The 25,105-nt window shown below is 45.6% G+C and overlaps 28 non-coding genes and 21 pseudogenes across 28 annotated transcripts; all 49 read right to left on the bottom strand.

The window, feature by feature from the left end:
- Positions 1-383: 383 nt before the first annotated feature.
- Positions 384-501, bottom strand: LOC147932704 (5S ribosomal RNA; annotated as a pseudogene).
- Positions 502-887: 386 nt separating this feature from the next.
- Positions 888-1,005, bottom strand: LOC147932703 (5S ribosomal RNA; annotated as a pseudogene).
- Positions 1,006-1,396: 391 nt separating this feature from the next.
- On the bottom strand, positions 1,397-1,515 carry LOC147932702 (5S ribosomal RNA; annotated as a pseudogene).
- Positions 1,516-1,910: 395 nt separating this feature from the next.
- Positions 1,911-2,029, bottom strand: LOC147932701 (5S ribosomal RNA; annotated as a pseudogene).
- Positions 2,030-2,413: 384 nt separating this feature from the next.
- On the bottom strand, positions 2,414-2,531 carry LOC147932700 (5S ribosomal RNA; annotated as a pseudogene).
- Positions 2,532-2,918: 387 nt separating this feature from the next.
- On the bottom strand, positions 2,919-3,036 carry LOC147932699 (5S ribosomal RNA; annotated as a pseudogene).
- A 391-nt stretch (positions 3,037-3,427) lies between these two features.
- Positions 3,428-3,546, bottom strand: LOC147932698 (5S ribosomal RNA; annotated as a pseudogene).
- A 389-nt stretch (positions 3,547-3,935) lies between these two features.
- LOC147932697 (5S ribosomal RNA) lies at positions 3,936-4,054 on the bottom strand (annotated as a pseudogene).
- A 384-nt stretch (positions 4,055-4,438) lies between these two features.
- LOC147932696 (5S ribosomal RNA) lies at positions 4,439-4,556 on the bottom strand (annotated as a pseudogene).
- A 387-nt stretch (positions 4,557-4,943) lies between these two features.
- Positions 4,944-5,061, bottom strand: LOC147932695 (5S ribosomal RNA; annotated as a pseudogene).
- A 396-nt stretch (positions 5,062-5,457) lies between these two features.
- LOC147932694 (5S ribosomal RNA) lies at positions 5,458-5,576 on the bottom strand (annotated as a pseudogene).
- A 385-nt stretch (positions 5,577-5,961) lies between these two features.
- LOC147932693 (5S ribosomal RNA) lies at positions 5,962-6,079 on the bottom strand (annotated as a pseudogene).
- Positions 6,080-6,465: 386 nt separating this feature from the next.
- On the bottom strand, positions 6,466-6,584 carry LOC147932692 (5S ribosomal RNA). The gene has a single exon (XR_015576594.1). It is a non-coding gene; the product is annotated as a 5S ribosomal RNA (ribosomal RNA).
- Positions 6,585-6,970: 386 nt separating this feature from the next.
- LOC147932691 (5S ribosomal RNA) lies at positions 6,971-7,088 on the bottom strand (annotated as a pseudogene).
- Positions 7,089-7,477: 389 nt separating this feature from the next.
- LOC147932690 (5S ribosomal RNA) lies at positions 7,478-7,596 on the bottom strand (annotated as a pseudogene).
- A 387-nt stretch (positions 7,597-7,983) lies between these two features.
- Positions 7,984-8,101, bottom strand: LOC147932689 (5S ribosomal RNA; annotated as a pseudogene).
- A 387-nt stretch (positions 8,102-8,488) lies between these two features.
- LOC147932688 (5S ribosomal RNA) lies at positions 8,489-8,607 on the bottom strand. Its single transcript, XR_015576593.1, has one exon. It is a non-coding gene; the product is annotated as a 5S ribosomal RNA (ribosomal RNA).
- Positions 8,608-8,994: 387 nt separating this feature from the next.
- Positions 8,995-9,112, bottom strand: LOC147932687 (5S ribosomal RNA; annotated as a pseudogene).
- Positions 9,113-9,501: 389 nt separating this feature from the next.
- Positions 9,502-9,620, bottom strand: LOC147932686 (5S ribosomal RNA; annotated as a pseudogene).
- Positions 9,621-10,007: 387 nt separating this feature from the next.
- On the bottom strand, positions 10,008-10,125 carry LOC147932685 (5S ribosomal RNA; annotated as a pseudogene).
- A 387-nt stretch (positions 10,126-10,512) lies between these two features.
- LOC147932684 (5S ribosomal RNA) lies at positions 10,513-10,630 on the bottom strand (annotated as a pseudogene).
- A 391-nt stretch (positions 10,631-11,021) lies between these two features.
- LOC147932683 (5S ribosomal RNA) lies at positions 11,022-11,140 on the bottom strand. Its single transcript, XR_015576516.1, has one exon. It is a non-coding gene; the product is annotated as a 5S ribosomal RNA (ribosomal RNA).
- Positions 11,141-11,524: 384 nt separating this feature from the next.
- On the bottom strand, positions 11,525-11,642 carry LOC147932682 (5S ribosomal RNA; annotated as a pseudogene).
- Positions 11,643-12,029: 387 nt separating this feature from the next.
- On the bottom strand, positions 12,030-12,148 carry LOC147932681 (5S ribosomal RNA; annotated as a pseudogene).
- A 387-nt stretch (positions 12,149-12,535) lies between these two features.
- Positions 12,536-12,654, bottom strand: LOC147932680 (5S ribosomal RNA). The gene has a single exon (XR_015576136.1). It is a non-coding gene; the product is annotated as a 5S ribosomal RNA (ribosomal RNA).
- Positions 12,655-13,052: 398 nt separating this feature from the next.
- On the bottom strand, positions 13,053-13,171 carry LOC147932679 (5S ribosomal RNA). Its single transcript, XR_015575868.1, has one exon. It is a non-coding gene; the product is annotated as a 5S ribosomal RNA (ribosomal RNA).
- Positions 13,172-13,563: 392 nt separating this feature from the next.
- On the bottom strand, positions 13,564-13,682 carry LOC147932678 (5S ribosomal RNA). The gene has a single exon (XR_015576406.1). It is a non-coding gene; the product is annotated as a 5S ribosomal RNA (ribosomal RNA).
- Positions 13,683-14,076: 394 nt separating this feature from the next.
- LOC147932677 (5S ribosomal RNA) lies at positions 14,077-14,195 on the bottom strand. Its single transcript, XR_015576144.1, has one exon. It is a non-coding gene; the product is annotated as a 5S ribosomal RNA (ribosomal RNA).
- A 399-nt stretch (positions 14,196-14,594) lies between these two features.
- LOC147932676 (5S ribosomal RNA) lies at positions 14,595-14,713 on the bottom strand. Its single transcript, XR_015575985.1, has one exon. It is a non-coding gene; the product is annotated as a 5S ribosomal RNA (ribosomal RNA).
- A 391-nt stretch (positions 14,714-15,104) lies between these two features.
- LOC147932675 (5S ribosomal RNA) lies at positions 15,105-15,223 on the bottom strand. The gene has a single exon (XR_015575863.1). It is a non-coding gene; the product is annotated as a 5S ribosomal RNA (ribosomal RNA).
- A 392-nt stretch (positions 15,224-15,615) lies between these two features.
- Positions 15,616-15,734, bottom strand: LOC147932674 (5S ribosomal RNA). The gene has a single exon (XR_015575984.1). It is a non-coding gene; the product is annotated as a 5S ribosomal RNA (ribosomal RNA).
- Positions 15,735-16,129: 395 nt separating this feature from the next.
- LOC147932673 (5S ribosomal RNA) lies at positions 16,130-16,248 on the bottom strand. Its single transcript, XR_015575862.1, has one exon. It is a non-coding gene; the product is annotated as a 5S ribosomal RNA (ribosomal RNA).
- A 391-nt stretch (positions 16,249-16,639) lies between these two features.
- Positions 16,640-16,758, bottom strand: LOC147932672 (5S ribosomal RNA). The gene has a single exon (XR_015575933.1). It is a non-coding gene; the product is annotated as a 5S ribosomal RNA (ribosomal RNA).
- A 393-nt stretch (positions 16,759-17,151) lies between these two features.
- Positions 17,152-17,270, bottom strand: LOC147932671 (5S ribosomal RNA). Its single transcript, XR_015575861.1, has one exon. It is a non-coding gene; the product is annotated as a 5S ribosomal RNA (ribosomal RNA).
- A 390-nt stretch (positions 17,271-17,660) lies between these two features.
- On the bottom strand, positions 17,661-17,779 carry LOC147932670 (5S ribosomal RNA). The gene has a single exon (XR_015575753.1). It is a non-coding gene; the product is annotated as a 5S ribosomal RNA (ribosomal RNA).
- Positions 17,780-18,179: 400 nt separating this feature from the next.
- LOC147932669 (5S ribosomal RNA) lies at positions 18,180-18,298 on the bottom strand. The gene has a single exon (XR_015576126.1). It is a non-coding gene; the product is annotated as a 5S ribosomal RNA (ribosomal RNA).
- A 396-nt stretch (positions 18,299-18,694) lies between these two features.
- On the bottom strand, positions 18,695-18,813 carry LOC147932668 (5S ribosomal RNA). Its single transcript, XR_015575983.1, has one exon. It is a non-coding gene; the product is annotated as a 5S ribosomal RNA (ribosomal RNA).
- A 398-nt stretch (positions 18,814-19,211) lies between these two features.
- On the bottom strand, positions 19,212-19,330 carry LOC147932667 (5S ribosomal RNA). Its single transcript, XR_015575981.1, has one exon. It is a non-coding gene; the product is annotated as a 5S ribosomal RNA (ribosomal RNA).
- A 400-nt stretch (positions 19,331-19,730) lies between these two features.
- Positions 19,731-19,849, bottom strand: LOC147932666 (5S ribosomal RNA). Its single transcript, XR_015575980.1, has one exon. It is a non-coding gene; the product is annotated as a 5S ribosomal RNA (ribosomal RNA).
- A 398-nt stretch (positions 19,850-20,247) lies between these two features.
- Positions 20,248-20,366, bottom strand: LOC147932665 (5S ribosomal RNA). The gene has a single exon (XR_015576124.1). It is a non-coding gene; the product is annotated as a 5S ribosomal RNA (ribosomal RNA).
- Positions 20,367-20,763: 397 nt separating this feature from the next.
- Positions 20,764-20,882, bottom strand: LOC147932664 (5S ribosomal RNA). The gene has a single exon (XR_015575979.1). It is a non-coding gene; the product is annotated as a 5S ribosomal RNA (ribosomal RNA).
- A 396-nt stretch (positions 20,883-21,278) lies between these two features.
- Positions 21,279-21,397, bottom strand: LOC147932663 (5S ribosomal RNA). The gene has a single exon (XR_015575978.1). It is a non-coding gene; the product is annotated as a 5S ribosomal RNA (ribosomal RNA).
- A 396-nt stretch (positions 21,398-21,793) lies between these two features.
- LOC147932662 (5S ribosomal RNA) lies at positions 21,794-21,912 on the bottom strand. The gene has a single exon (XR_015575859.1). It is a non-coding gene; the product is annotated as a 5S ribosomal RNA (ribosomal RNA).
- Positions 21,913-22,311: 399 nt separating this feature from the next.
- Positions 22,312-22,430, bottom strand: LOC147932661 (5S ribosomal RNA). The gene has a single exon (XR_015576123.1). It is a non-coding gene; the product is annotated as a 5S ribosomal RNA (ribosomal RNA).
- A 400-nt stretch (positions 22,431-22,830) lies between these two features.
- Positions 22,831-22,949, bottom strand: LOC147932660 (5S ribosomal RNA). Its single transcript, XR_015575977.1, has one exon. It is a non-coding gene; the product is annotated as a 5S ribosomal RNA (ribosomal RNA).
- Positions 22,950-23,346: 397 nt separating this feature from the next.
- On the bottom strand, positions 23,347-23,465 carry LOC147932659 (5S ribosomal RNA). Its single transcript, XR_015575858.1, has one exon. It is a non-coding gene; the product is annotated as a 5S ribosomal RNA (ribosomal RNA).
- Positions 23,466-23,864: 399 nt separating this feature from the next.
- Positions 23,865-23,983, bottom strand: LOC147932658 (5S ribosomal RNA). Its single transcript, XR_015575857.1, has one exon. It is a non-coding gene; the product is annotated as a 5S ribosomal RNA (ribosomal RNA).
- Positions 23,984-24,375: 392 nt separating this feature from the next.
- On the bottom strand, positions 24,376-24,494 carry LOC147932657 (5S ribosomal RNA). The gene has a single exon (XR_015576122.1). It is a non-coding gene; the product is annotated as a 5S ribosomal RNA (ribosomal RNA).
- A 395-nt stretch (positions 24,495-24,889) lies between these two features.
- On the bottom strand, positions 24,890-25,008 carry LOC147932656 (5S ribosomal RNA). The gene has a single exon (XR_015576121.1). It is a non-coding gene; the product is annotated as a 5S ribosomal RNA (ribosomal RNA).
- Between the last annotated feature and the right edge of the window lie 97 nt (positions 25,009-25,105).

The following is a 25,105-nucleotide window of genomic DNA, read 5'->3' as shown; positions in this document are numbered from 1 at the left end:
TTAGTATATCCCATGCAATCGCATATATCCTTTTTTGAAAACTGAGTGGATCATTCAATGTGGGTCCCACTTGATATGCGGACCAGTTTAGTCACCTTGGACGTGCTTCCAACGTCGAAAAACAAGCGATAACCATGTCCAAACTCTGTTTTGGAGCCGTAACTAATTGTGTCGGGATCACAAAAAACATCTTAAATGCCTTCAAACGTCAAATCTGCCCTCGAGAATGGTCCAATGGTTCGAATACCCATTTCCTTGCCAGAAGATCTCTTGGGGCTTTTCAATAAGGTATTATGTGTTGCGTGGTTCCTCACGGTCTAAAAGTTACGACGTTCTCTATGTACTATAGTCTTGCGAAACAACCAAAAAAAAAAAAGTGGGGAGGGAAGCAACACAAGGACTTCCCGGGAGGTCACCCATCCTAGTACTACTCTCGCCCAAGCACACTTAACTGCGAAGTTCTAATGGATCCGGTGCATTAGTGCTAGTATGATCGCATCCGTTAGTATATCCCATGCAATCGCATATATCCTTTTTTGAAAACTGAATGGATCATTCGATGTGGGTCCCACTTGATATGCAGACCGGTTTAGTCACCTTGGACGTGCTTCCAACGTCGAAAAACAAGCGATAACCATGTCCAAACTCTGTTTTGGAGCCGTAACTAATTGTGTCGGGATCACAAAAAACATCTTAAATGTATTCAAACGTCAAAATCTGCCCTCGAGAATGGTCCAATGGTACGAATACCCATTTTCTTGCCAGAAGATCTCTTGGGGCTTTTCAATAAGGTATTATGTGTTGCGTGGTTCCACACGGTCTGAAAGTTACGATGTTCTCTATGTACTATAGTCTTGCGAAACAACCAAAAAAAAAAAAAGGGGGGAGGGAAGCAACACGAGGACTTCCCGGGAGGTCACCCATCCTAGTACTACTCTCGCCCAAGCACACTTAACTGCGGAGTTCTGATGGATCCGGTGCATTAGTGCTGGTATGATCGCATCCGTTAGTATATCCCATGCAATCGCATATATCCTTTTTTGAAAACTGAATGGATCATTTGATGTGGGTCCCACTTGATATGCAGACCGGTTTAGTGACCTTGGATGTGCTTCAAACGTCGAAAAACAAGCGATAATCATGTCCAAACACTGTTTTGGAGCCGTAACTAATTGTGTCGGGATCACAAAAAAACATCTTAACTGCCTTCAAACGTCAAAATCTTCCCTCGAGAAAGGTTCAATGGTACAAAGACCCATTGCCTTGCCAGAAGCTCTCTTGGGGCTTTTCAAAAAGGTATTATGGGTTGCGTGGTTCCTCACGGTCTGAAAGTTACGACGTTCTCTATGTACTATAGTCTTGCGAAACAATCAAAAAAAAAAAAAAGGGGGGGGGAGGGATGCAACACGAGGACTTCCCGAGAGGTAACCCATCCTAGTAGTACTCTCGCCCAAGCACGCTTAACTGCGGAGTTCTGATGGGATCCGGTGCATTAGTGCTAGTATGATCGCATCTGTTAGTATATCCCATGCAATCGCATATATCCTTTTTTGAAAACTGAGTGGATCATTCAATGTGGGTCCCACTTGATATGCGGACCAGTTTAGTCAACTTGGACGTGCTTCCAACGTCGAAAAACAAGCGATAACCATGTCCAAACTCTGTTTTGGAGCCGTAACTAATTGTGTCGGGATCACAAAAAACATCTTAAATGCCTTCAAACGTCAAATCTGCCCTCGAGAATGGTCCAATGGTTCGAATACCCATTGCCTTGCCAGAAGCTCTCTTGGGGCTTTTCAAAAAGGTATTATGGGTTGCGTGGTTCCTCACGGTCTGAAAGTTACGACGTTCTCTATGTACTATAGTCTTGCGAAACAATCAAAAAAAAAAAAAAGGGGGGGGGGGGGGGAGGGATGCAACACGAGGACTTCCCGAGAGGTAACCCATCCTAGTAATACTCTCGCCCAAGCACGCTTAACTGCGGAGTTCTGATGGGATCCGGTGCATTAGTGCTAGTATGATCGCATCTGTTAGTATATCCCATGCAATCGCATATATCCTTTTTTGAAAACTGAGTGGATCATTCAATGTGGGTCCCCCTTGATATGCGGACCAGTTTAGTCACCTTGGACGTGCTTCCAACGTCGAAAAACAAGCGATAACCATGTCCAAACTCTGTTTTGGAGCCGTAACTAATTGTGTCGGGATCACAAAAAACATCTTAAATGCCTTCAAACGTCAAATCTGCCCTCGAGAATGGTCCAATGGTTCGAATACCCATTACCTTGCCAGAAGATCTCTTGGGGCTTTTCAATAAGGTATTATGTGTTGCGTGGTTCCTCACGGTCTAAAAGTTACGACGTTCTCTATGTACTATAGTCTTGCGAAACAACCAAAAAAAAAAAAGTGGGGAGGGAAGCAACACAAGGACTTCCCGGGAGGTCACCCATCCTAGTACTACTCTCGCCCAAGCACACTTAACTGCGAAGTTCTGATGGATCCGGTGCATTAGTGCTAGTATGATCGCATCCGTTAGTATATCCCATGCAATCGCATATATCCTTTTTTGAAAACTGAATGGATCATTCGATGTGGGTCCCACTTGATATGCAGACCGGTTTAGTCACCTTGGACGTGCTTCCAACGTCGAAAAACAAGCGATAACCATGTCCAAACTCTGTTTTGGAGCCGTAACTAATTGTGTCGGGATCACAAAAAACATCTTAAATGTATTCAAACGTCAAAATCTGCCCTCGAGAATGGTCCAATGGTACGAATACCCATTTTCTTGCCAGAAGATCTCTTGGGGCTTTTCAATAAGGTATTATGTGTTGCGTGGTTCCACACGGTCTGAAAGTTACGATGTTCTCTATGTACTATAGTCTTGCGAAACAACCAAAAAAAAAAAAAAGGGGGGAGGGAAGCAACACGAGGACTTCCCGGGAGGTCACCCATCCTAGTACTACTCTCGCCCAAGCACACTTAACTGCGGAGTTCTGATGGATCCGGTGCATTAGTGCTGGTATGATCGCATCCGTTAGTATATCCCATGCAATCGCATATATCCTTTTTTGAAAACTGAATGGATCATTTGATGTGGGTCCCACTTGATATGCAGACCGGTTTAGTGACCTTGGATGTGCTTCAAACGTCGAAAAACAAGCGATAATCATGTCCAAACACTGTTTTGGAGCCGTAACTAATTGTGTCGGGATCACAAAAAAACATCTTAACTGCCTTCAAACGTCAAAATCTTCCCTCGAGAAAGGTTCAATGGTACAAAGACCCATTGCCTTGCCAGAAGCTCTCTTGGGGCTTTTCAAAAAGGTATTATGGGTTGCGTGGTTCCTCACGGTCTGAAAGTTACGACGTTCTCTATGTACTATAGTCTTGCGAAACAATCAAAAAAAAAAAAAAGGGGGGGGGAGGGATGCAACACGAGGACTTCCCGAGAGGTAACCCATCCTAGTAGTACTCTCGCCCAAGCACGCTTAACTGCGGAGTTCTGATGGGATCCGGTGCATTAGTGCTAGTATGATCGCATCTGTTAGTATATCCCATGCAATCGCATATATCCTTTTTTGAAAACTGAGTGGATCATTCAATGTGGGTCCCACTTGATATGCGGACCAGTTTAGTCACCTTGGACGTGCTTCCAACGTCGAAAAACAAGCGATAACCATGTCCAAACTCTGTTTTGGAGCCGTAACTAATTGTGTCGGGATCACAAAAAACATCTTAAATGCCTTCAAACGTCAAATCTGCCCTCGAGAATGGTCCAATGGTTCGAATACCCATTGCCTTGCCAGAAGCTCTCTTGGGGCTTTTCAAAAAGGTATTATGGGTTGCGTGGTTCCTCACGGTCTGAAAGTTACGACGTTCTCTATGTACTATAGTCTTGCGAAACAATCAAAAAAAAAAAAAAGGGGGGGGGAGGGATGCAACACGAGGACTTCCCGAGAGGTAACCCATCCTAGTAGTACTCTCGCCCAAGCACGCTTAACTGCGGAGTTCTGATGGGATCCGGTGCATTAGTGCTAGTATGATCGCATCTGTTAGTATATCCCATGCAATCGCATATATCCTTTTTTGAAAACTGAGTGGATCATTCAATGTGGGTCCCACTTGATATGCGGACCAGTTTAGTCACCTTGGACGTGCTTCCAACGTCGAAAAACAAGCGATAACCATGTCCAAACTCTGTTTTGGAGCCGTAACTAATTGTGTCGGGATCACAAAAAACATCTTAAATGCCTTCAAACGTCAAATCTGCCCTCGAGAATGGTCCAATGGTTCGAATACCCATTTCCTTGCCAGAAGATCTCTTGGGGCTTTTCAATAAGGTATTATGTGTTGCGTGGTTCCTCACGGTCTTAAAGTTACGACGTTCTCTATGTACTATAGTCTTGCGAAACAACCAAAAAAAAAAAAGTGGGGAGGGAAGCAACACAAGGACTTCCCGGGAGGTCACCCATCCTAGTACTACTCTCGCCCAAGCACACTTAACTGCGAAGTTCTGATGGATCCGGTGCATTAGTGCTAGTATGATCGCATCCGTTAGTATATCCCATGCAATCGCATATATCCTTTTTTGAAAACTGAATGGATCATTCGATGTGGGTCCCACTTGATATGCAGACCGGTTTAGTCACCTTGGACGTGCTTCCAACGTCGAAAAACAAGCGATAACCATGTCCAAACTCTGTTTTGGAGCCGTAACTAATTGTGTCGGGATCACAAAAAACATCTTAAATGTATTCAAACGTCAAAATCTGCCCTCGAGAATGGTCCAATGGTACGAATACCCATTTTCTTGCCAGAAGATCTCTTGGGGCTTTTCAATAAGGTATTATGTGTTGCGTGGTTCCACACGGTCTGAAAGTTACGATGTTCTCTATGTACTATAGTCTTGCGAAACAACCAAAAAAAAAAAAAAGGGGGGAGGGAAGCAACACGAGGACTTCCCGGGAGGTCACCCATCCTAGTACTACTCTCGCCCAAGCACACTTAACTGCGGAGTTCTGATGGATCCGGTGCATTAGTGCTGGTATGATCGCATCCGTTAGTATATCCCATGCAATCGCATATATCCTTTTTTGAAAACTGAATGGATCATTTGATGTGGGTCCCACTTGATATGCAGACCGGTTTAGTGACCTTGGATGTGCTTCAAACGTCGAAAAACAAGCGATAATCATGTCCAAACACTGTTTTGGAGCCGTAACTAATTGTGTCGGGATCACAAAAAAACATCTTAACTGCCTTCAAACGTAAAAATCTTCCCTTGAGAAAGGTTCAATGGTACAAAGACCCATTGCCTTGCCAGAAGCTCTCTTGGGGCTTTTCAAAAAGGTATTATGGGTTGCGTGGTTCCTCACGGTCTGAAAGTTACGACGTTCTCTATGTACTATAGTCTTGCGAAACAATCAAAAAAAAAAAAAAAGGGGGGGGGGGGGAGGGATGCAACACGAGGACTTCCCGAGAGGTAACCCATCCTAGTAATACTCTCGCCCAAGCACGCTTAACTGCGGAGTTCTGATGGGATCCGGTGCATTAGTGCTAGTATGATCGCATCTGTTAGTATATCCCATGCAATCGCATATATCCTTTTTTGAAAACTGAGTGGATCATTCAATGTGGGTCCCACTTGATATGCGGACCAGTTTAGTCACCTTGGACGTGCTTCCAACGTCGAAAAACAAGCGATAACCATGTCCAAACTCTGTTTTGGAGCCGTAACTAATTGTGTCGGGATCACAAAAAACATTTTAAATGCCTTCAAACGTCAAATCTGCCCTCGAGAATGGTCCAATGGTACGAATACCCATTTCCTTGCCAGAAGGTCTCTTGGGGCTTTTCAATAAGGTATTATGTGTTGCGTGGTTCCTCACGGTCTAAAAGTTACAACGTTCTCTATGTACTATAGTCTTGCGAAACAACCAAAAAAAAAAAAAGGGGGGAGGGAAGCAACACGAGGACTTCCCGGGAGGTCACCCATCCTAGTACTACTCTCTCCCAAGCACACTTAACTGCGAAGTTCTGATGGATCCGGTGCATTAGTGCTAGTATGATCGCATCCGTTAGTATATCCCATGCAATCGCATATATCCTTTTTTGAAAACTGAGTGGATCATTCAATGTGGGTCCCACTTGATATGCGGACCAGTTTAGTCACCTTGGACGTGCTTCCAACGTCGAAAAACAAGCGATAACCATGTCCAAACTCTGTTTTGGAGCCGTAACTAATTGTGTCGGGATCACAAAAAACATCTTAAATGTATTCAAACGTCAAAATCTGCCCTCGAGAATGGTCCAATGGTACGAATACCCATTTCCTTGCCAGAAGATCTCTTGAGGCTTTTCAATAAGGTATTATGTGTTGCGTGGTTCCACACGGTCAGAAAGTTACGATGTTCTCTATGTACTATAGTCTTGCGAAACAACCAAAAAAAAAAAAAGGGGGGAGGGAAGCAACACGAGGACTTCCCGGGAGGTCACCCATCCTAGTACTACTCTCGCCCAAGCACACTTAACTGCGGAGTTCCGATGGGATCCGGTGCATTAGTGCTGATATGATCGCATCTGTTAGTATATCCCATGCAATCGCATATATCCTTTTTTGAAAACTGAATGGATCATTCAATGTGGGTCCCACTTGATAGGCGGACCAGTTTAGTCACCTTGACGTGCTTCCAACGTCGAAAAACAAGCGATAACCATGTCCAAACTCTGTTTTGGAGCCGTAACTAATTGTGTCGGGATCACAAAAAACATCTTAAATGCCTTCAAACGTCAAAATCTGCCCTCAAGAATGGTCCAATGGTACGAATACCGATTGCCTTGCCAGAAGAATCTCTTGGGGCTTTTCAATAAGGTATTATGTGTTGCGTGGTTCCTCACGGTCTGAAAGTTACGACGTTCTCTATGTACTATAGTCTTGCGAAACAACCAAAAAAAAAAAAGGGGGGGAGGGAAGCAACACGAGGACTTCCCGGGAGGTCACCCATCCTAGTACTACTCTCGCCCAAGCACACTTAACTACGGGGTTCTGATGGATCCGGTGCATTAGTGCTGGTATGATCGCATCCGTTAGTATATCCCATGCAATCGCATATATCCTTTTTTGAAAACTGAATGGATCATTCGATGTGGGTCCCACTTGATATGCAGACCGGTTTAGTCACCTTGGACGTGCTGCAAAGGTCGAAAAACAAGCGATAATCATGTCCAAACACTTTTTTGGAGCCGTAACTAATTGTGTCGGGATCACAAAAAAACATCTTAACTGCCTTCAAACGTCAAAATCTGCCCTTGAGAATGGTTCAATGGTACAAAGACCCATTGCCTTGCCAGAAGCTCTCTTGGGGCTTTTCAAAAAGGTATTATGGGTTGCGTGGTTCCTCACAGTCTGAAAGTTACGACGTTCTCTATTTACTATAGTCTTGCGAAACAACCAAAAAATAAAAAAAGGGGGGGAGGGATGCAACACGAGGACTTCCCGAGAGGTCACCCATCCTAGTAATACTCTCGCCCAAGCACGCTTAACTGCGGGGTTCTGATGGGATTCGGTGCATTAGTGCTGGTATGATCGCATCCGTTAGTATATCCCATGCAATCGCATATATCCTTTTTTGAAAACTGAATGGATCATTCAATGTGGGTCCCACTTGATATGCGGACCGGTTTAGTCACCTTGGACGTGCTTCCAACGTCCAAAAACAAGCGATAACCATGTCCAAACACTGTTTTGGAGCCGTAACTAATTGTGTCGGGATCACAAAAAAACATCTTAACTGCCTTCAAACGTCAAAATCTGCCCTCGAGAATGGTCCAATGGTACAAAGACCCATTGCCTTGCCAGAAGCTCTCTTGGGGCTTTTCAAAAAGGTATTATGGGTTGCGTGGTTCCTCACGGTCTGAAAGTTACGACGTTCTCTATGTACTATAGTCTTGCGAAACAACCAAAAAAAAAAGGGGGGGGGAGGGATGCAACACGAGGACTTCCCGGGAGGTCACCCATCCTAGTACTACTCTCGCCCTAGCACACTTAACTGCAAAGTTCTGATGGATCCGGTGCATTAGTGCTAGTATGATCGCATCCGTTAGTATATCCCATGCAATCGCATATATCCTTTTTTGAAAACTGAATGGATCATTCGATGTGGGTCCCACTTGATATGCAGACCGGTTTAGTCACCTTGGATGTGCTTCCAACGTCGAAAAACAAGCGATAACCATGTCCAAACTCTGTTTTGGAGCCGTAACTAATTGTGTCGGGATCACAAAAAACATCTTAAATGTATTCAAACGTCAAAATCTGCCCTCGAGAATGGTCCAATGGTACGAATACCCATTTCCTTGCCAGAAGATCTCTTGGGGCTTTTCAATAAGGTATTATGTGTTGCGTGGTTCCACACGGTCAGAAAGTTACGATGTTCTCTATGTACTATAGTCTTGCGAAACAACCAAAAAAAAAAAAAAGGGGGGAGGGAAGCAACACGAGGACTTCCCGGGAGGTCACCCATCCTAGTACTACTCTCGCCCAAGCACACTTAACTGCGGAGTTCCGATGGGATCCGGTGCATTAGTGCTGATATGATCGCATCTGTTAGTATATCCCATGCAATCGCATATATCCTTTTTTGAAAACTGAATGGATCATTCAATGTGGGTCCCACTTGATAGGCGGACCAGTTTAGTCACCTTGACGTGCTTCCAATGTCGAAAAACAAGCGATAACCATGTCCAAACTCTGTTTTGGAGCCGTAACTAATTGTGTCGGGATCACAAAAAACATCTTAAATGCCTTCAAACGTCAAAATCTGCCCTCAAGAATGGTCCAATGGTACGAATACCGATTGCCTTGCCAGAAGAATCTCTTGGGGCTTTTCAATAAGGTATTATGTGTTGCGTGGTTCCTCACGGTCTGAAAGTTACGACGTTCTCTATGTACTATAGTCTTGCGAAACAACCAAAAAAAAAAAAAGGGGGGGAGGGAAGCAACACGAGGACTTCCCGGGAGGTCACCCATCCTAGTACTACTCTCGCCCAAGCACACTTAACTACGGGGTTCTGATGGATCCGGTGCATTAGTGCTGGTATGATCGCATCCGTTAGTATATCCCATGCAATCGCATATATCCTTTTTTGAAAACTGAATGGATCATTCGATGTGGGTCCCACTTGATATGCAGACCGGTTTAGTCACCTTGGACGTGCTGCAAAGGTCGAAAAACAAGCGATAATCATGTCCAAACACTGTTTTGGAGCCGTAACTAATTGTGTCGGGATCACAAAAAAACATCTTAACTGCCTTCAAACGTCAAAATCTGCCCTTGAGAATGGTTCAATGGTACAAAGACCCATTGCCTTGCCAGAAGCTCTCTTGGGGCTTTTCAAAAAGGTATTATGGGTTGCGTGGTTCCTCACAGTCTGAAAGTTACGACGTTCTCTATTTACTATAGTCTTGCGAAACAACCAAAAAATAAAAAAAGGGGGGGAGGGATGCAACAAGAGGACTTCCCGAGAGGTCACCCATCCTAGTAATACTCTCGCCCAAGCACGCATAACTGCGGAGTTCTGATGGGATTCGGTGCATTAGTGCTGGTATGATCGCATCCGTTAGTATATCCCATGCAATCGCATATATCCTTTTTTGAAAACTGAATGGATCATTCAATGTGGGTCCCACTTGATATGCGGACCGGTTTAGTCACCTTGGACGTGCTTCCAACGTCCAAAAACAAGCGATAACCATGTCCAAACACTGTTTTGGAGCCGTAACTAATTGTGTCGGGATCACAAAAAAACATCTTAACTGCCTTCAAACGTCAAAATCTGCCCTCGAGAATGGTCCAATGGTACAAAGACCCATTGCCTTGCCAGAAGCTCTCTTGGGGCTTTTCAAAAAGGTATTATGGGTTGCGTGGTTCCTCACGGTCTGAAAGTTACGACGTTCTCTATGTACTATAGTCTTGCGAAACAACCAAAAAAAAAAGGGGGGGGGAGGGATGCAACACGAGGACTTCCCGGGAGGTCACCCATCCTAGTACTACTCTCGCCCTAGCACACTTAACTGCAAAGTTCTGATGGATCCGGTGCATTAGTGCTAGTATGATCGCATCCATTAGTATATCCCATGCAATCGCATATATCCTTTTTTGAAAACTGAATGGATCATTCGATGTGGGTCCCACTTGATATGCAGACCGGTTTAGTCACCTTGGATGTGCTTCCAACGTCGAAAAACAAGCGATAACCATGTCCAAACTCTGTTTTGGAGCCGTAACTAATTGTGTCGGGATCACAAAAAACATCTTAAATGTATTCAAACGTCAAAATCTGCCCTCGAGAATGGTCCAATGGTACGAATACCCATTTCCTTGCCAGAAGATCTCTTGGGGCTTTTCAATAAGGTATTATGTGTTGCGTGGTTCCACACGGTCTGAAAGTTACGATGTTCTCTATGTATTATAGTCTTGCGAAACAACCAAAAAAAAAAAAAAGGGGGGAGGGAAGCAACACGAGGACTTCCCGGGAGGTCACCCATCCTAGTACTACTCTCGCCCAAGCACACTTAACTGCGGAGTTCTGATGGATCCGGTGCATTAGTGCTGGTATGATCGCATCCGTTAGTATATCCCATGCAATCGCATATATCCTTTTTTGAAAACTGAATGGATCATTCGATGTGGGTCCCACTTGATATGCAGACCGGGTTAGTCACCTTGGATGTGCTTCAAACGTCAAAAAACAAGCGATAATCATGTCCAAACACTGTTTTGGAGCCGTAACTAATTGTGTCGGGATCACAAAAAAACATCTTAACTGCCTTGAAACGTCAAAATCTTCCCTCGAGAAAGGTTCAATGGAACAAAGACCCATTGCCTTGCCAGAAGCTCTCTTGGGGCTTTTCAAAAAGGTATTATGGGTTGCGTGGTTCCTCACGGTCTGAAAGTTACGACGTTCTCTATGTACTATAGTCTTGCGAAACAATCAAAAAAAAAAAAAAGGGGGGGGCAGGGATGCAACACGAGGACTTCCCAAGAGGTAACCCATCCTAGTAGTACTCTCGCCCAAGCACGCTTAACTGCGGAGTTCTGATGGGATCCGGTGCATTAGTGCTGGTATAATCGCATCTGTTAGTATATCCCATGCAATCGCATATATCCTTTTTTGAAAACTGAGTGGATCATTCAATGTGGGTCCCACTTGATATGCGGACCAGTTTAGTCACCTTGGACGTGCTTCCAACGTCGAAAAACAAGCGATAACCATGTCCAAACTCTGTTTTGGAGCCGTAACTAATTGTGTCGGGATCACAAAAAACATCTTAAATGCCTTCAAACGTCAAATCTGCCCTCGAGAATGGTCCAATGGTACGAATACTCATTTCCTTGCCAGAAGATCTCTTGGGGCTTTTCAATAAGGTATTATGTGTTGCGTGGTTCCTCACGGTCTAAAAGTTACGACGTTCTCTATGTACTATAGTCTTGCGAAACAACCAAAAAAAAAAAGGGGGGGAGGGAAGCAACACGAGGACTTCCCGGGAGGTCACCCATCCTAGTACTACTCTCGCCCAAGCACACTTAACTGCGAGGTTCTGATGGATCCGGTGCATTAGTGCTAGTATGATCGCATCCGTTAGTATATCCCATGCAATCGCATATATCCTTTTTTGAAAACTGAATGGATCATTCGATGTGGGTCCCACTTGATATGCAGACCGGTTTAGTCACCTTGGACGTGCTTCCAACGTCGAAAAACAAGCGATAACCATGTCCAAACTCTGTTTTGGAGCCGTAACTAATTGTGTCGGGATCACAAAAAACATCTTAAATGTATTCAAACGTCAAAATCTGCCCTCGAGAATGGTCCAATGGTACGAATACCCATTTCCTTGCCAGAAGCTCTCTTGGGGCTTTTCAATAAGGTATTATGTGTTGCGTGGTTCCACACGGTCTAAAAGTTACGATGTTCTCTATGTACTATAGTCTTGCGAAACAACCAAAAAAAAAAAAAAGGGGGGAGGGAAGCAACACGAGGACTTCCCGGGAGGTCACCCATCCTAGTACTACTCTCGCCCAAGCACACTTAACTGCGGAGTTACGATGGGATCCGGTGCATTAGTGCTGATATGATCGCATCTGTTAGTATATCCCATGCAATCGCATATATCCTTTTTTGAAAACTGAATGGATCATTCAATGTGGGTCCCACTTGATAGGCGGACCAGTTTAGTCACCTTGACGTGCTTCCAACGTCGAAAAACAAGCGATAACCATGTCCAAACTCTGTTTTGGAGCCGTAACTAATTGTGTCGGGATCACAAAAAACATCTTAAATGCCTTCAAACGTCAAAATCTGCCCTCAAGAATGGTCCAATGGTACGAATACCGATTGCCTTGCCAGAAGAATCTCTTGGGGCTTTTCAATAAGGTATTATGTGTTGCGTGGTTCCTCACGGTCTGAAAGTTACGACGTTCTCTATGTACTATAGTCTTGCGAAACAACCAAAAAAAAAAAGGGGGGGGGAGGGATGCAACACGAGGACTTCCCGGGAGGTCACCCATCCTAGTACTACTCTCGCCCAAGCATGCTTAACTGCGGAGTTCTGATGGGATCTGGTGTATTAGTGCTGGTATGATCGCATCCGTTAGTATATCCCATGCAATCGCATATATCCTTTTTTGAAAACTGAATGGATCATTTGATGTGGGTCCCACTTGATATGCGGACCGGTTAAGTCACCTTGGACGTTCTTCCAACGTCCAAAAACAAGCGATAACCATGTCCAAACACTGTTTTGGAGCCGTAACTAATTGTGTCGGGATCACAAAAAAACATCTTAACTGCCTTCAAACGTCAAAATCTGCCCTCGAGAATGGTCCAATGGTACGAAGACACATTGCCTTGCCAGAAGCTCTCTTGGGGCTTTTCAAAAAGGTATTATGGGTTGCGTGGTTCCTCACGGTCTGAAAGTTATGACGTTCTCAATATACTATAGTCTTGCGAAACAACCAAAAAATAAAAAGGGGGGGGGGGGGGGGGGAGGGATGCAACACGAGGACTTCCCAGGAGGTCACCCATCCTAGTAATACTCTCGCCCATGCACGCTTAACTGCGGAGTTCTGATGGGATCCGGTGCATTAGTGCTGGTATGATCGCATCCGTTAGTATATCCCATGCAATCGCATATATCCTTTTTTGAAAACTGAATGGATCATTCGATGTGGGTCCCACTTGATATGCGGACCGGTTTAGTCACCTTGGACGTGCTTCCAACGTCCAAAAAACAAGCAATAACCATGTCGAAACACTGTTTTGGAGCCGTAACTAATTGTGTCGGGATCACAAAAAAACATCTTAACTGCCTTCAAACGTCAAAATCTGCCCTCGAGAATGGTCCAATGGAACAAAGACCCATTGCATTGCCAGAAGCTCTCTTGGGGCTTTTCAAAAAGGTATTATGGGTTGCGTGTTTCCTCACGGTCTGAAAGTTACGATGTTCTCTATGTACTATAGTCTTGCGAAACAACCAAAAAAAAAAAGGGGGGGGGGGGAGGGATGCAACACGAGGACTTCCCGGGAGGTCACCCATCCTAGTACTACTCTCGCCCAAGCACGCTTAACTGCGGAGTTCTGATGGGATCCGGTGCATTAGTGCTGGTATGATCGCATCCGTTAGTATATCCCATGCAATCGCATATATCCTTTTTTGAAAACTGAATGGATCATTCGATGTGGGTCCCACTTGATATGCGGACCGATTTAGTCACCTTGGACGTGCTTCCAACGTCCAAAAAACAAGCAATAACCATGTCGAAACACAGTTTTGGAGCCGTAGCTAATTGTGTCGGGATCACAAAAAAACATCTTAACTGCCTTCAAACGTCAAAATCTGCCCTCGAGAATGGTCCAATGGAACAAAGACCCATTGCATTGCCAGAAGCTCTCTTGGGGCTTTTCAAAAAGGTATTATGGGTTGCGTGGTTCCTCACGGTCTGAAAGTTACGACGTTCTCTATGTACTATAGTCTTGCGAAACAACCAAAAAAAAAAAGGGGGGGGGGGGGGAGGGATGCAACACGAGGACTTCCCGGGAGGTCACCCATCCTAGTATTACTCTCGCCCAAGCACGCTTAACTGCGGAGTTCTGATGGGATCCGGTGCATTAGTGCTAGTATGATCGCATCCGTTAGTATATCCCATGCAATCGCATATATCCTTTTTTGAAAACTGAATGGATCATTCGATGTGGGTCCCACTTGATATGCGGACCGGTTTAGTCACCTTGGACGTGCTTCCAACGTCCAAAAACAAGCAATAACCATGTCCAAACACTGTTTTGGAGCCGTAACTAATTGTGTCGGGATCACAAAAAAACATCTTAACTGCCTTCAAACGTCAAAATCTGCCCTCGAGAATGGTCCGATGGTACAAAGACCCATTGCCTTGCTAGAAGCTCTCTTGGGGCTTTTCAAAAAGGTATTATGGGTTGCGTGGTTCCTCACGGTCTGAAAGTTACGACGTTCTCTATGTACTATAGTATTGCGAAACAACCAAAAAAAAAAAAAAAGGGGGGGGGGGGGGGGAGGGATGCAACACGAGGACTTCCCGGAAAGTCACCCATCCTAGTACTACTCTCGCCCAAGCACGCTTCACTGCGGAGTTCTGATGGGATCCGGTGCATTAGTGCTGGTATGATCGCATCCGTTAGTATATCCCATGCAATCGCATATATTCTTTTTTGAAAACTGAATGGATCATTCGATGTGGGTCCCACTTGATATGCGGACCGGTTTAGTCACCTTGGACGTGCTTCCAACGTCCAAAAACAAGCAATAACCATGTCCAAACACTGTTTTGGAGCCGTAACTAATTGTGTCGGGATCACAAAAAAACATCTTAACTGCCTTCAAACGTCAAAATCTGCCCTCGAGAATGGTCCGATGGTACAAGACCCATTGCCTTGCCAGAAGCTCCCTTGGGGCTTTTCAAAAAGGTATTATGGGTTGCGTGGTTCCTCACGGTCCGAAAGTTACGACGTTCTCTATGTACTATAGTCTTGCGAAACAACCAAAAAAAAAAAGGGGGGGGGGGGGAGGGATGCAACACGAGGACTTCTCGGGAGGTCACCCATCCTAGTATTACTCTCGCCCAAGCACGCTTAACTGCGGAGTTCTGATGGGATCCGGTGCATTAGTGCTGGTATGATCGCATCCGTTAGTATATCCCATGCAATCGCATATATCCTTTTTTGAAAACTGAATGGATCATTCGATGTGGGTCCCACTTGATATGCGGACCGGTTTAGTCACCTTGGAAATGCTTCCAACGTCCAAAAACAAGCGATAACCATGTCCAAACACTGTTTTGGAGCCGTAACTAATTGTGTCGGGATCACAAAAAAACATCTTAACTGCCTTCAAACGTCAAAATCTGCCCTCGAGAATGGTCCAATGGTACGAAGACCCATAGCCTTGCCAGAAGCTCTCTTGGGGCTTTTCAAAAAGGTATTATGGGTTGCGTGGTTCCTCACGGTCTGAAAGTTACGACGTTCTCTATGTACTATAGTCTTGCGAAACAACCAAAAAAAAAAAGGGGGGGGGGGGGAGGGATGCAACACGAGGACTTCCCGGAAAGTCACCCATCCTAGTACTACTCTCGCCCAAGCACGCTTCACTGCGGAGTTCTGATGGGATCCGGTGCATTAGTGCTGGTATGATCGCATCCGTTAGTATATCCCATGCAATCGCATATATTCTTTTTTGAAAACTGAATGGATCATTCGATGTGGGTCCCACTTGATATGCAGACCGGTTTAGTCACCTTGGACGTGCTTCCAACGTCCAAAAACAAGCAATAACCATGTCCAAACACTGTTTTGGAGCCGTAACTAATTGTGTCGGGATCACAAAAAAACATCTTAACTGCCTTCAAACGTCAAAATCTGCCCTCGAGAATGGTCCGATGGTACAAAGACCCATTGCCTTGCCAGAAGCTCCCTTGGGGCTTTTCAAAAAGGTATTATGGGTTGCGTGGTTCCTCACGGTCCGAAAGTTACGACGTTCTCTATGTACTATAGTCTTGCGAAACAACCAAAAAAAAAAAGGGGGGGGGGGGGGGGAGGGATGCAACACGAGGACTTCTCGGGAGGTCACCCATCCTAGTATTACTCTCGCCCAAGCACGCTTAACTGCGGAGTTCTGATGGGATCCGGTGCATTAGTGCTGGTATGATCGCATCCGTTAGTATATCCCATGCAATCGCATATATCCTTTTTTGAAAACTGAATGGATCATTCGATGTGGGTCCCACTTGATATGCGGACCGGTTTAGTCACCTTGGAAATGCTTCCAACGTCCAAAAACAAGCGATAACCATGTCCAAACACTGTTTTGGAGCCGTAACTAATTGTGTCGGGATCACAAAAAAACATCTTAACTGCCTTCAAACGTCAAAATCTGCCCTCGAGAATGGTCCAATGGTACGAAGACCCATAGCCTTGCCAGAAGCTCTCTTGGGGCTTTTCAAAAAGGTATTATGGGTTGCGTGGTTCCTCACGGTCTGAAAGTTACGACGTTCTCTATGTACTATAGTCTTGCGAAACAACCAAAAAAAAAAAAGGGGGGGGGGGAGGGATGCAACACGAGGACTTCCCGGGAGGTCACCCATCCTAGTATTACTCTCGCCCAAGCACGCTTAACTGCGGAGTTCTAATGGGATCCGGTGCATTAGTGCTGGTATGATCGCATCCGTTAGTATATCCCATGCAATCGCATATATCCTTTTTTGAAAACTGAATGGATCATTCGATGTGGGTCCCACTTGATATGCGGACCGGTTTAGTCACCTTGGACGTGCTTCCAACGTCCAAAAACAAGCGATAACCATGTCCAAACACTGTTTTGGAGCCGTAACTAATTGTGTCGGGATCACAAAAAAACATCTTAACTGCCTTCAAACGTCAAAATCTGCCCTCGAGAATGGTCCGATGGTACAAAGACCCATTGCCTTGCCAGAAGCTCCCTTGGGGCTTTTCAAAAAGGTATTATGGGTTGCGTGGTTCCTCACGGTCCGAAAGTTACGACGTTCTCTATGTACTATAGTCTTGCGAAACAACCAAAAAAAAAAAAGGGGGGGGGGGGGAGGGATGCAACACGAGGACTTCTCGGGAGGTCACCCATCCTAGTATTACTCTCGCCCAAGCACGCTTAACTGCGGAGTTCTGATGGGATCCGGTGCATTAGTGCTGGTATGATCGCATCCGTTAGTATATCCCATGCAATCGCATATATCCTTTTTTGAAAACTGAATGGATCATTCGATGTGGGTCCCACTTGATATGCGGACCGGTTTAGTCACCTTGGACGTGCTTCCAACGTCCAAAAACAAGCGATAACCATGTCCAAACACTGTTTTGGAGCCGTAACAAATTGTGTCGGGATCACAAAAAAACATCTTAACTGCCTTCAAACGTCAAAATCTGCCCTCGAGAATGGTCCAATGGTACGAAGACCCATTGCCTTGCCAGAAGCTCTCTTGGGGCTTTTCAAAAAGGTATTATGGGTTGCGTGGTTCCTCACGGTCTGAAAGTTACGACGTTCTCTATGTACTATAGTCTTGCGAAACAACCAAAAAAAAAAAAGGGGGGGGGGAGGGATGCAACACGAGGACTTCCCGGGAGGTCACCCATCCTAGTATTACTCTCGCCCAAGCACGCTTAACTGCGGAGTTCTGATGGGATCCGGTGCATTAGTGCTGGTATGATCGCATCCGTTAGTATATCCCATGCAATCGCATATATCCTTTTTTGAAAACTGAATGGATCATTCGATGTGGGTCCCACTTGATATGCGGACCGGTTTAGTCACCTTGGACGTGCTTCCAACGTCCAAAAACAAGCAATAACCATGTCCAAACACTGTTTTGGAGTCGTAACTAATTGTGTCGGGATCACAAAAAAACATCTTAACTGCCTTCAAACGTCAAAATCTGCCCTCGAGAATGGTCCAATGGTACGAAGACCCATTGCCTTGCCAGAAGCTCTCTTGGGGCTTTTCAAAAAGGTATTATGGGTTGCGTGGTTCCTCACGGTCTGAAAGTTACGACGTTCTCTATGTACTATAGTATTGCGAAACAACCAAAAAAAAAAAAAAAGGGGGGGGGGGGGGGGGAGGAATGCAACACGAGGACTTCCCGGAAAGTCACCCATCCTAGTACTACTCTCGCCCAAGCACGCTTCACTGCGGAGTTCTGATGGGATCCGGTGCATTAGTGCTGGTATGATCGCATCCGTTAGTATATCCCATGCAATCGCATATATTCTTTTTTGAAAACTGAATGGATCATTCGATGTGGGTCCCACTTGATATGCGGACCGGTTTAGTCACCTTGGACGTGCTTCCAACGTCCAAAAACAAGCAATAACCATGTCCAAACACTGTTTTGGAGCCGTAACTAATTGTGTCGGGATCACAAAAAAACATCTTAACTGCCTTCAAACGTCAAAATCTGCCCTCGAGAATGGTCCGATGGTACAAAGACCCATTGCCTTGCCAGAAGCTCCCTTGGGGCTTTTCAAAAAGGTATTATGGGTTGCGTGGTTCCTCACGGTCCGAAAGTTACGACGTTCTCTATGTACTATAGTATTGCGAAACAACCAAAAAAAAAAAAGGGGGGGGGGGGGGGGAGGGATGCAACACGAGGACTTCCCGGAAAGTCACCCATCCTAGTACTACTCTCGCCCAAGCACGCTTCACTGCGGAGTTCTGATGGGATCCGGTGCATTAGTGCTGGTATGATCGCATCCGTTAGTATATCCCATGCAATCGCATATATTCTTTTTTGAAAACTGAATGGATCATTCGATGTGGGTCCCACTTGATATGTGGACCGGTTTAGTCACCTTGGACGTGCTTCCAACGTCCAAAAACAAGCAATAACCATGTCCAAACACTGTTTTGGAGCCGTAACTAATTGTGTCGGGATCACAAAAAAACATCTTAACTGCCTTCAAACGTCAAAATCTGCCCTCGAGAATGGTCCGATGGTACAAAGACCCATTGCCTTGCCAGAAGCTCCCTTGGGGCTTTTCAAAAAGGTATTATGGGTTGCGTGGTTCCTCACGGTCCGAAAGTTACGACGTTCTCTATGTACTATAGTCTTGCGAAACAACCAAAAAAAAAAAAAGGGGGGGGGGGGGGGGGAGGGATGCAACACGAGGACTTCCCGGAAAGTCACCCATCCTAGTACTACTCTCGCCCAAGCACGCTTCACTGCGGAGTTCTGATGGGATCCGGTGCATTAGTGCTGGTATGATCGCATCCGTTAGTATATCCCATGCAATCGCATATATTCTTTTTTGAAAACTGAATGGATCATTCGATGTGGGTCCCACTTGATATGTGGACCGGTTTAGTCACCTTGGACGTGCTTCCAACGTCCAAAAACAAGCAATAACCATGTCCAAACACTGTTTTGGAGCCGTAACTAATTGTGTCGGGATCACAAAAAAACATCTTAACTGCCTTCAAACGTCAAAATCTGCCCTCGAGAATGGTCCGATGGTACAAAGACCCATTGCCTTGCCAGAAGCTCCCTTGGGGCTTTTCAAAAAGGTATTATGGGTTGCGTGGTTCCTCACGGTCCGAAAGTTACGACGTTCTCTATGTACTATAGTATTGCGAAACAACCAAAAAAAAAAAAAGGGGGGGGGGGGGGGGGGGAGGGATGCAACACGAGGACTTCCCGGAAAGTCACCCATCCTAGTACTACTCTCGCCCAAGCACGCTTCACTGCGGAGTTCTGATGGGATCCGGTGCATTAGTGCTGGTATGATCGCATCCGTTAGTATATCCCATGCAATCGCATATATCCTTTTTTGAAAACTGAATGGATCATTCGATGTGGGTCCCACTTGATATGCGGACCGGTTTAGTCACCTTGGACGTGCTTCCAACGTCCAAAAACAAGCAATAACCATGTCCAAACACTGTTTTGGAGCCGTAACTAATTGTGTCGGGATCACAAAAAAACATCTTAACTGCCTTCAAACGTCAAAATCTGCCCTCGAGAATGGTCCAATGGTACGAAGACCCATTGCCTTGCCAGAAGCTCTCTTGGGGCTTTTCAAAAAGGTATTATGGGTTGCGTGGTTCCTCACGGTCCGAAAGTTACGACGTTCTCTATGTACTATAGTATTGCGAAACAACCAAAAAAAAAAAAAAGGGGGGGGGGGGGGGGAGGAATGCAACACGAGGACTTCCCGGAAAGTCACCCATCCTAGTACTACTCTCGCCCAAGCACGCTTCACTGCGGAGTTCTGATGGGATCCGGTGCATTAGTGCTGGTATGATCGCATCCGTTAGTATATCCCATGCAATCGCATATATTCTTTTTTGAAAACTGAATGGATCATTCGATGTGGGTCCCACTTGATATGCGGACCGGTTTAGTCACCTTGGACGTGCTTCCAACGTCCAAAAACAAGCAATAACCATGTCCAAACACTGTTTTGGAGCCGTAACTAATTGTGTCGGGATCACAAAAAAACATCTTAACTGCCTTCAAACGTCAAAATCTGCCCTCGAGAATGGTCCGATGGTACAAAGACCCATTGCCTTGCCAGAAGCTCCCTTGGGGCTTTTCAAAAAGGTATTATGGGTTGCGTGGTTCCTCACGGTCCGAAAGTTACGACGTTCTCTATGTACTATAGTATTGCGAAACAACCAAAAAAAAAAAAAAGGGGGGGGGGGGGGGAGGGATGCAACACGAGGACTTCCCGGAAAGTCACCCATCCTAGTACTACTCTCGCCCAAGCACGCTTCACTGCGGAGTTCTGATGGGATCCGGTGCATTAGTGCTGGTATGATCGCATCCGTTAGTATATCCCATGCAATCGCATATATTCTTTTTTGAAAACTGAATGGATCATTCGATGTGGGTCCCACTTGATATGCGGACCGGTTTAGTCACCTTGGACGTGCTTCCAACGTCCAAAAACAAGCAATAACCATGTCCAAACACTGTTTTGGAGCCGTAACTAATTGTGTCGGGATCACAAAAAAACATCTTAACTGCCTTCAAACGTCAAAATCTGCCCTCGAGAATGGTCCGATGGTACAAAGACCCATTGCCTTGCCAGAAGCTCCCTTGGGGCTTTTCAAAAAGGTATTATGGGTTGCGTGGTTCCTCACGGTCCGAAAGTTACGACGTTCTCTATGTACTATAGTCTTGCGAAACAACCAAAAAAAAAAAAGGGGGGGGGGGGGGGGAGGGATGCAACACGAGGACTTCCCGGAAAGTCACCCATCCTAGTACTACTCTCGCCCAAGCACGCTTCACTGCGGAGTTCTGATGGGATCCGGTGCATTAGTGCTGGTATGATCGCATCCGTTAGTATATCCCATGCAATCGCATATATTCTTTTTTGAAAACTGAATGGATCATTCGATGTGGGTCCCACTTGATATGTGGACCGGTTTAGTCACCTTGGACGTGCTTCCAACGTCCAAAAACAAGCAATAACCATGTCCAAACACTGTTTTGGAGCCGTAACTAATTGTGTCGGGATCACAAAAAAACATCTTAACTGCCTTCAAACGTCAAAATCTGCCCTCGAGAATGGTCCGATGGTACAAAGACCCATTGCCTTGCCAGAAGCTCCCTTGGGGCTTTTCAAAAAGGTATTATGGGTTGCGTGGTTCCTCACGGTCCGAAAGTTACGACGTTCTCTATGTACTATAGTCTTGCGAAACAACCAAAAAAAAAAAAGGGGGGGGGGGGGGGGAGGGATGCAACACGAGGACTTCTCGGGAGGTCACCCATCCTAGTATTACTCTCGCCCAAGCACGCTTAACTGCGGAGTTCTGATGGGATCCGGTGCATTAGTGCTGGTATGATCGCATCCGTTAGTATATCCCATGCAATCGCATATATCCTTTTTTGAAAACTGAATGGATCATTCGATGTGGGTCCCACTTGATATGCGGACCGGTTTAGTCACCTTGGACGTGCTTCCAACGTCCAAAAACAAGCAATAACCATGTCCAAACACTGTTTTGGAGCCGTAACTAATTGTGTCGGGATCACAAAAAAACATCTTAACTGCCTTCAAACGTCAAAATCTGCCCTCGAGAATGGTCCAATGGTACGAAGACCCATTGCCTTGCCAGAAGCTCTCTTGGGGCTTTTCAAAAAGGTATTATGGGTTGCGTGGTTCCTCACGGTCTGAAAGTTACGACGTTCTCTATGTACTATAGTATTGCGAAACAACCAAAAAAAAAAAAAAGGGGGGGGGGGGGGGGGAGGAATGCAACACGAGGACTTCCCGGAAAGTCACCCATCCTAGTACTACTCTCGCCCAAGCACGCTTCACTGCGGAGTTCTGATGGGATCCGGTGCATTAGTGCTGGTATGATCGCATCCGTTAGTATATCCCATGCAATCGCATATATTCTTTTTTGAAAACTGAATGGATCATTCGATGTGGGTCCCACTTGATATGCGGACCGGTTTAGTCACCTTGGACGTGCTTCCAACGTCCAAAAACAAGCAATAACCATGTCCAAACACTGTTTTGGAGCCGTAACTAATTGTGTCGGGATCACAAAAAAACATCTTAACTGCCTTCAAACGTCAAAATCTGCCCTCGAGAATGGTCCGATGGTACAAAGACCCATTGCCTTGCCAGAAGCTCCCTTGGGGCTTTTCAAAAAGGTATTATGGGTTGCGTGGTTCCTCACGGTCCGAAAGTTACGACGTTCTCTATGTACTATAGTATTGCGAAACAACCAAAAAAAAAAAAAGGGGGGGGGGGGGGGGGGGAGGGATGCAACACGAGGACTTCCCGGAAAGTCACCCATCCTAGTACTACTCTCGCCCAAGCACGCTTCACTGCGGAGTTCTGATGGGATCCGGTGCATTAGTGCTGGTATGATCGCATCCGTTAGTATATCCCATGCAATCGCATATATTCTTTTTTGAAAACTGAATGGATCATTCGATGTGGGTCCCACTTGATATGTGGACCGGTTTAGTCACCTTGGACGTGCTTCCAACGTCCAAAAACAAGCAATAACCATGTCCAAACACTGTTTTGGAGCCGTAACTAATTGTGTCGGGATCACAAAAAAACATCTTAACTGCCTTCAAACGTCAAAATCTGCCCTCGAGAATGGTCCGATGGTACAAAGACCCATTGCCTTGCCAGAAGCTCCCTTGGGGCTTTTCAAAAAGGTATTATGGGTTGCGTGGTTCCTCACGGTCCGAAAGTTACGACGTTCTCTATGTACTATAGTCTTGCGAAACAACCAAAAAAAAAAAGGGGGGGGGGGGGGGGGGAGGGATGCAACACGAGGACTTCTCGGGAGGTCACCCATCCTAGTATTACTCTCGCCCAAGCACGCTTAACTGCGGAGTTCTGATGGGATCCGGTGCATTAGTGCTGGTATGATCGCATCCGTTAGTATATCCCATGCAATCGCATATATCCTTTTTTGAAAACTGAATAGATCATTCGATGTGGGTCCCACTTGATATGCGGACCGGTTTAGTCACCTTGGACGTGCTTCCAACGTCCAAAAACAAGCGATAACCATGTCCAAACACTGTTTTGGAGCCGTAACTAATTGTGTCGGGATCACAAAAAAACATCTTAACTGCCTTCAAACGTCAAAATCTGCCCTCAAGAATGGTCCAATGGAACAAAGACCCATTGCCTTGCCAGAAGCTCTCTTGGGGATTTTCAAAAAGGTATTATGGGTTGCGTGGTTCCTCACGGTCCGAAAGTTACGACGTTCTCTATGTACTATAGTCTTGCGAAACAACCAAAAAAAAAAAAGGGGGGGGGGGGGGGGAGGAGGGATGCAACACGAGGACTTCTCGGGAGGTCACCCATCCTAGTATTACTCTCGCCCAAGCACGCTTAACTGCGGAGTTCTGATGGGATCCGGTGCATTAGTGCTGGTATGATCGCATCCGTTAGTATATCCCATGCAATCGCATATATCCTTTTTTGAAAACTGAATGGATCATTCGATGTGGGTCCCACTTGATATGCGGACCGGTTTAGTCACCTTGGACGTGCTTCCAACGTCCAAAAACAAGCGATAACCATGTCCAAACACTGTTTTGGAGCCGTAACTAATTGTGTCGGGATCACAAAAAAACATCTTAACTGCCTTCAAACGTCAAAATCTGCCCTCGAGAATGGTCCAATGGAACGAAGACCCATTGCCTTGCCAGAAGCTCTCTTGGGGCTTTTCAAAAAGGTATTATGGGTTGCGTGGTTCCTCACGGTCTGAAAGTTACGACGTTCTCTATGTACTATAGTATTGCGAAACAACCAAAAAAAAAAAAAAAAGGGGGGGGAGGAATGCAACACGAGGACTTCCCGGAAAGTCACCCATCCTAGTACTACTCTCGCCCAAGCACGCTTCACTGCGGAGTTCTGATGGGATCCGGTGCATTAGTGCTGGTATGATCGCATCCGTTAGTATATCCCATGCAATCGCATATATCCTTTTTTGAAAACTGAATGGATCATTCGATGTGGGTCCCACTTGATATGCGGACCGGTTTAGTCACCTTGGACGTGCTTCCAACGTCCAAAAACAAGCGATAACCATGTCCAAACACTGTTTTGGAGTCGTAACTAATTGTGTCGGGATCACAAAAAAACATCTTAACTGCCTTCAAACGTCAAAATCTGCAATCGAGAATTGTCCAATGGTACAAAGACCCATTGCCTTGCCAGAAGCTCTCTTGGGGCTTTTCAAAAAGGTATTATGGGTTGCGTGGTTCCTCACGGTCTGAAAGTTACGACGTTCTCTATGTACTATAGTATTGCGAAACAACCAAAAAAAAAAAAAAAAGGGGGGGGGGGAGGAATGCAACACGAGGACTTCCCGGAAAGTCACCCATCCTAGTACTACTCTCGCCCAAGCACGCTTCACTGCGGAGTTCTGATGGGATCCGGTGCATTAGTGCTGGTATGATCGCATCCGTTAGTATATCCCATGCAATCGCATATATTCTTTTTTGAAAACTGAATGGATCATTCGATGTGGGTCCCACTTGATATGCGGACCGGTTTAGTCACC

This window comes from Camelina sativa, chromosome 12 (genome assembly GCF_030686135.1).
Source record: "Camelina sativa cultivar CO46 ecotype springtype chromosome 12, ASM3068613v1".
In the NCBI taxonomy this organism is placed as follows: domain Eukaryota; kingdom Viridiplantae; phylum Streptophyta; class Magnoliopsida; order Brassicales; family Brassicaceae; genus Camelina; species Camelina sativa.
The sequence above is the reverse complement of the archived record's forward strand: the minus strand, read 5'-3'. Positions and strand labels throughout refer to the sequence as shown.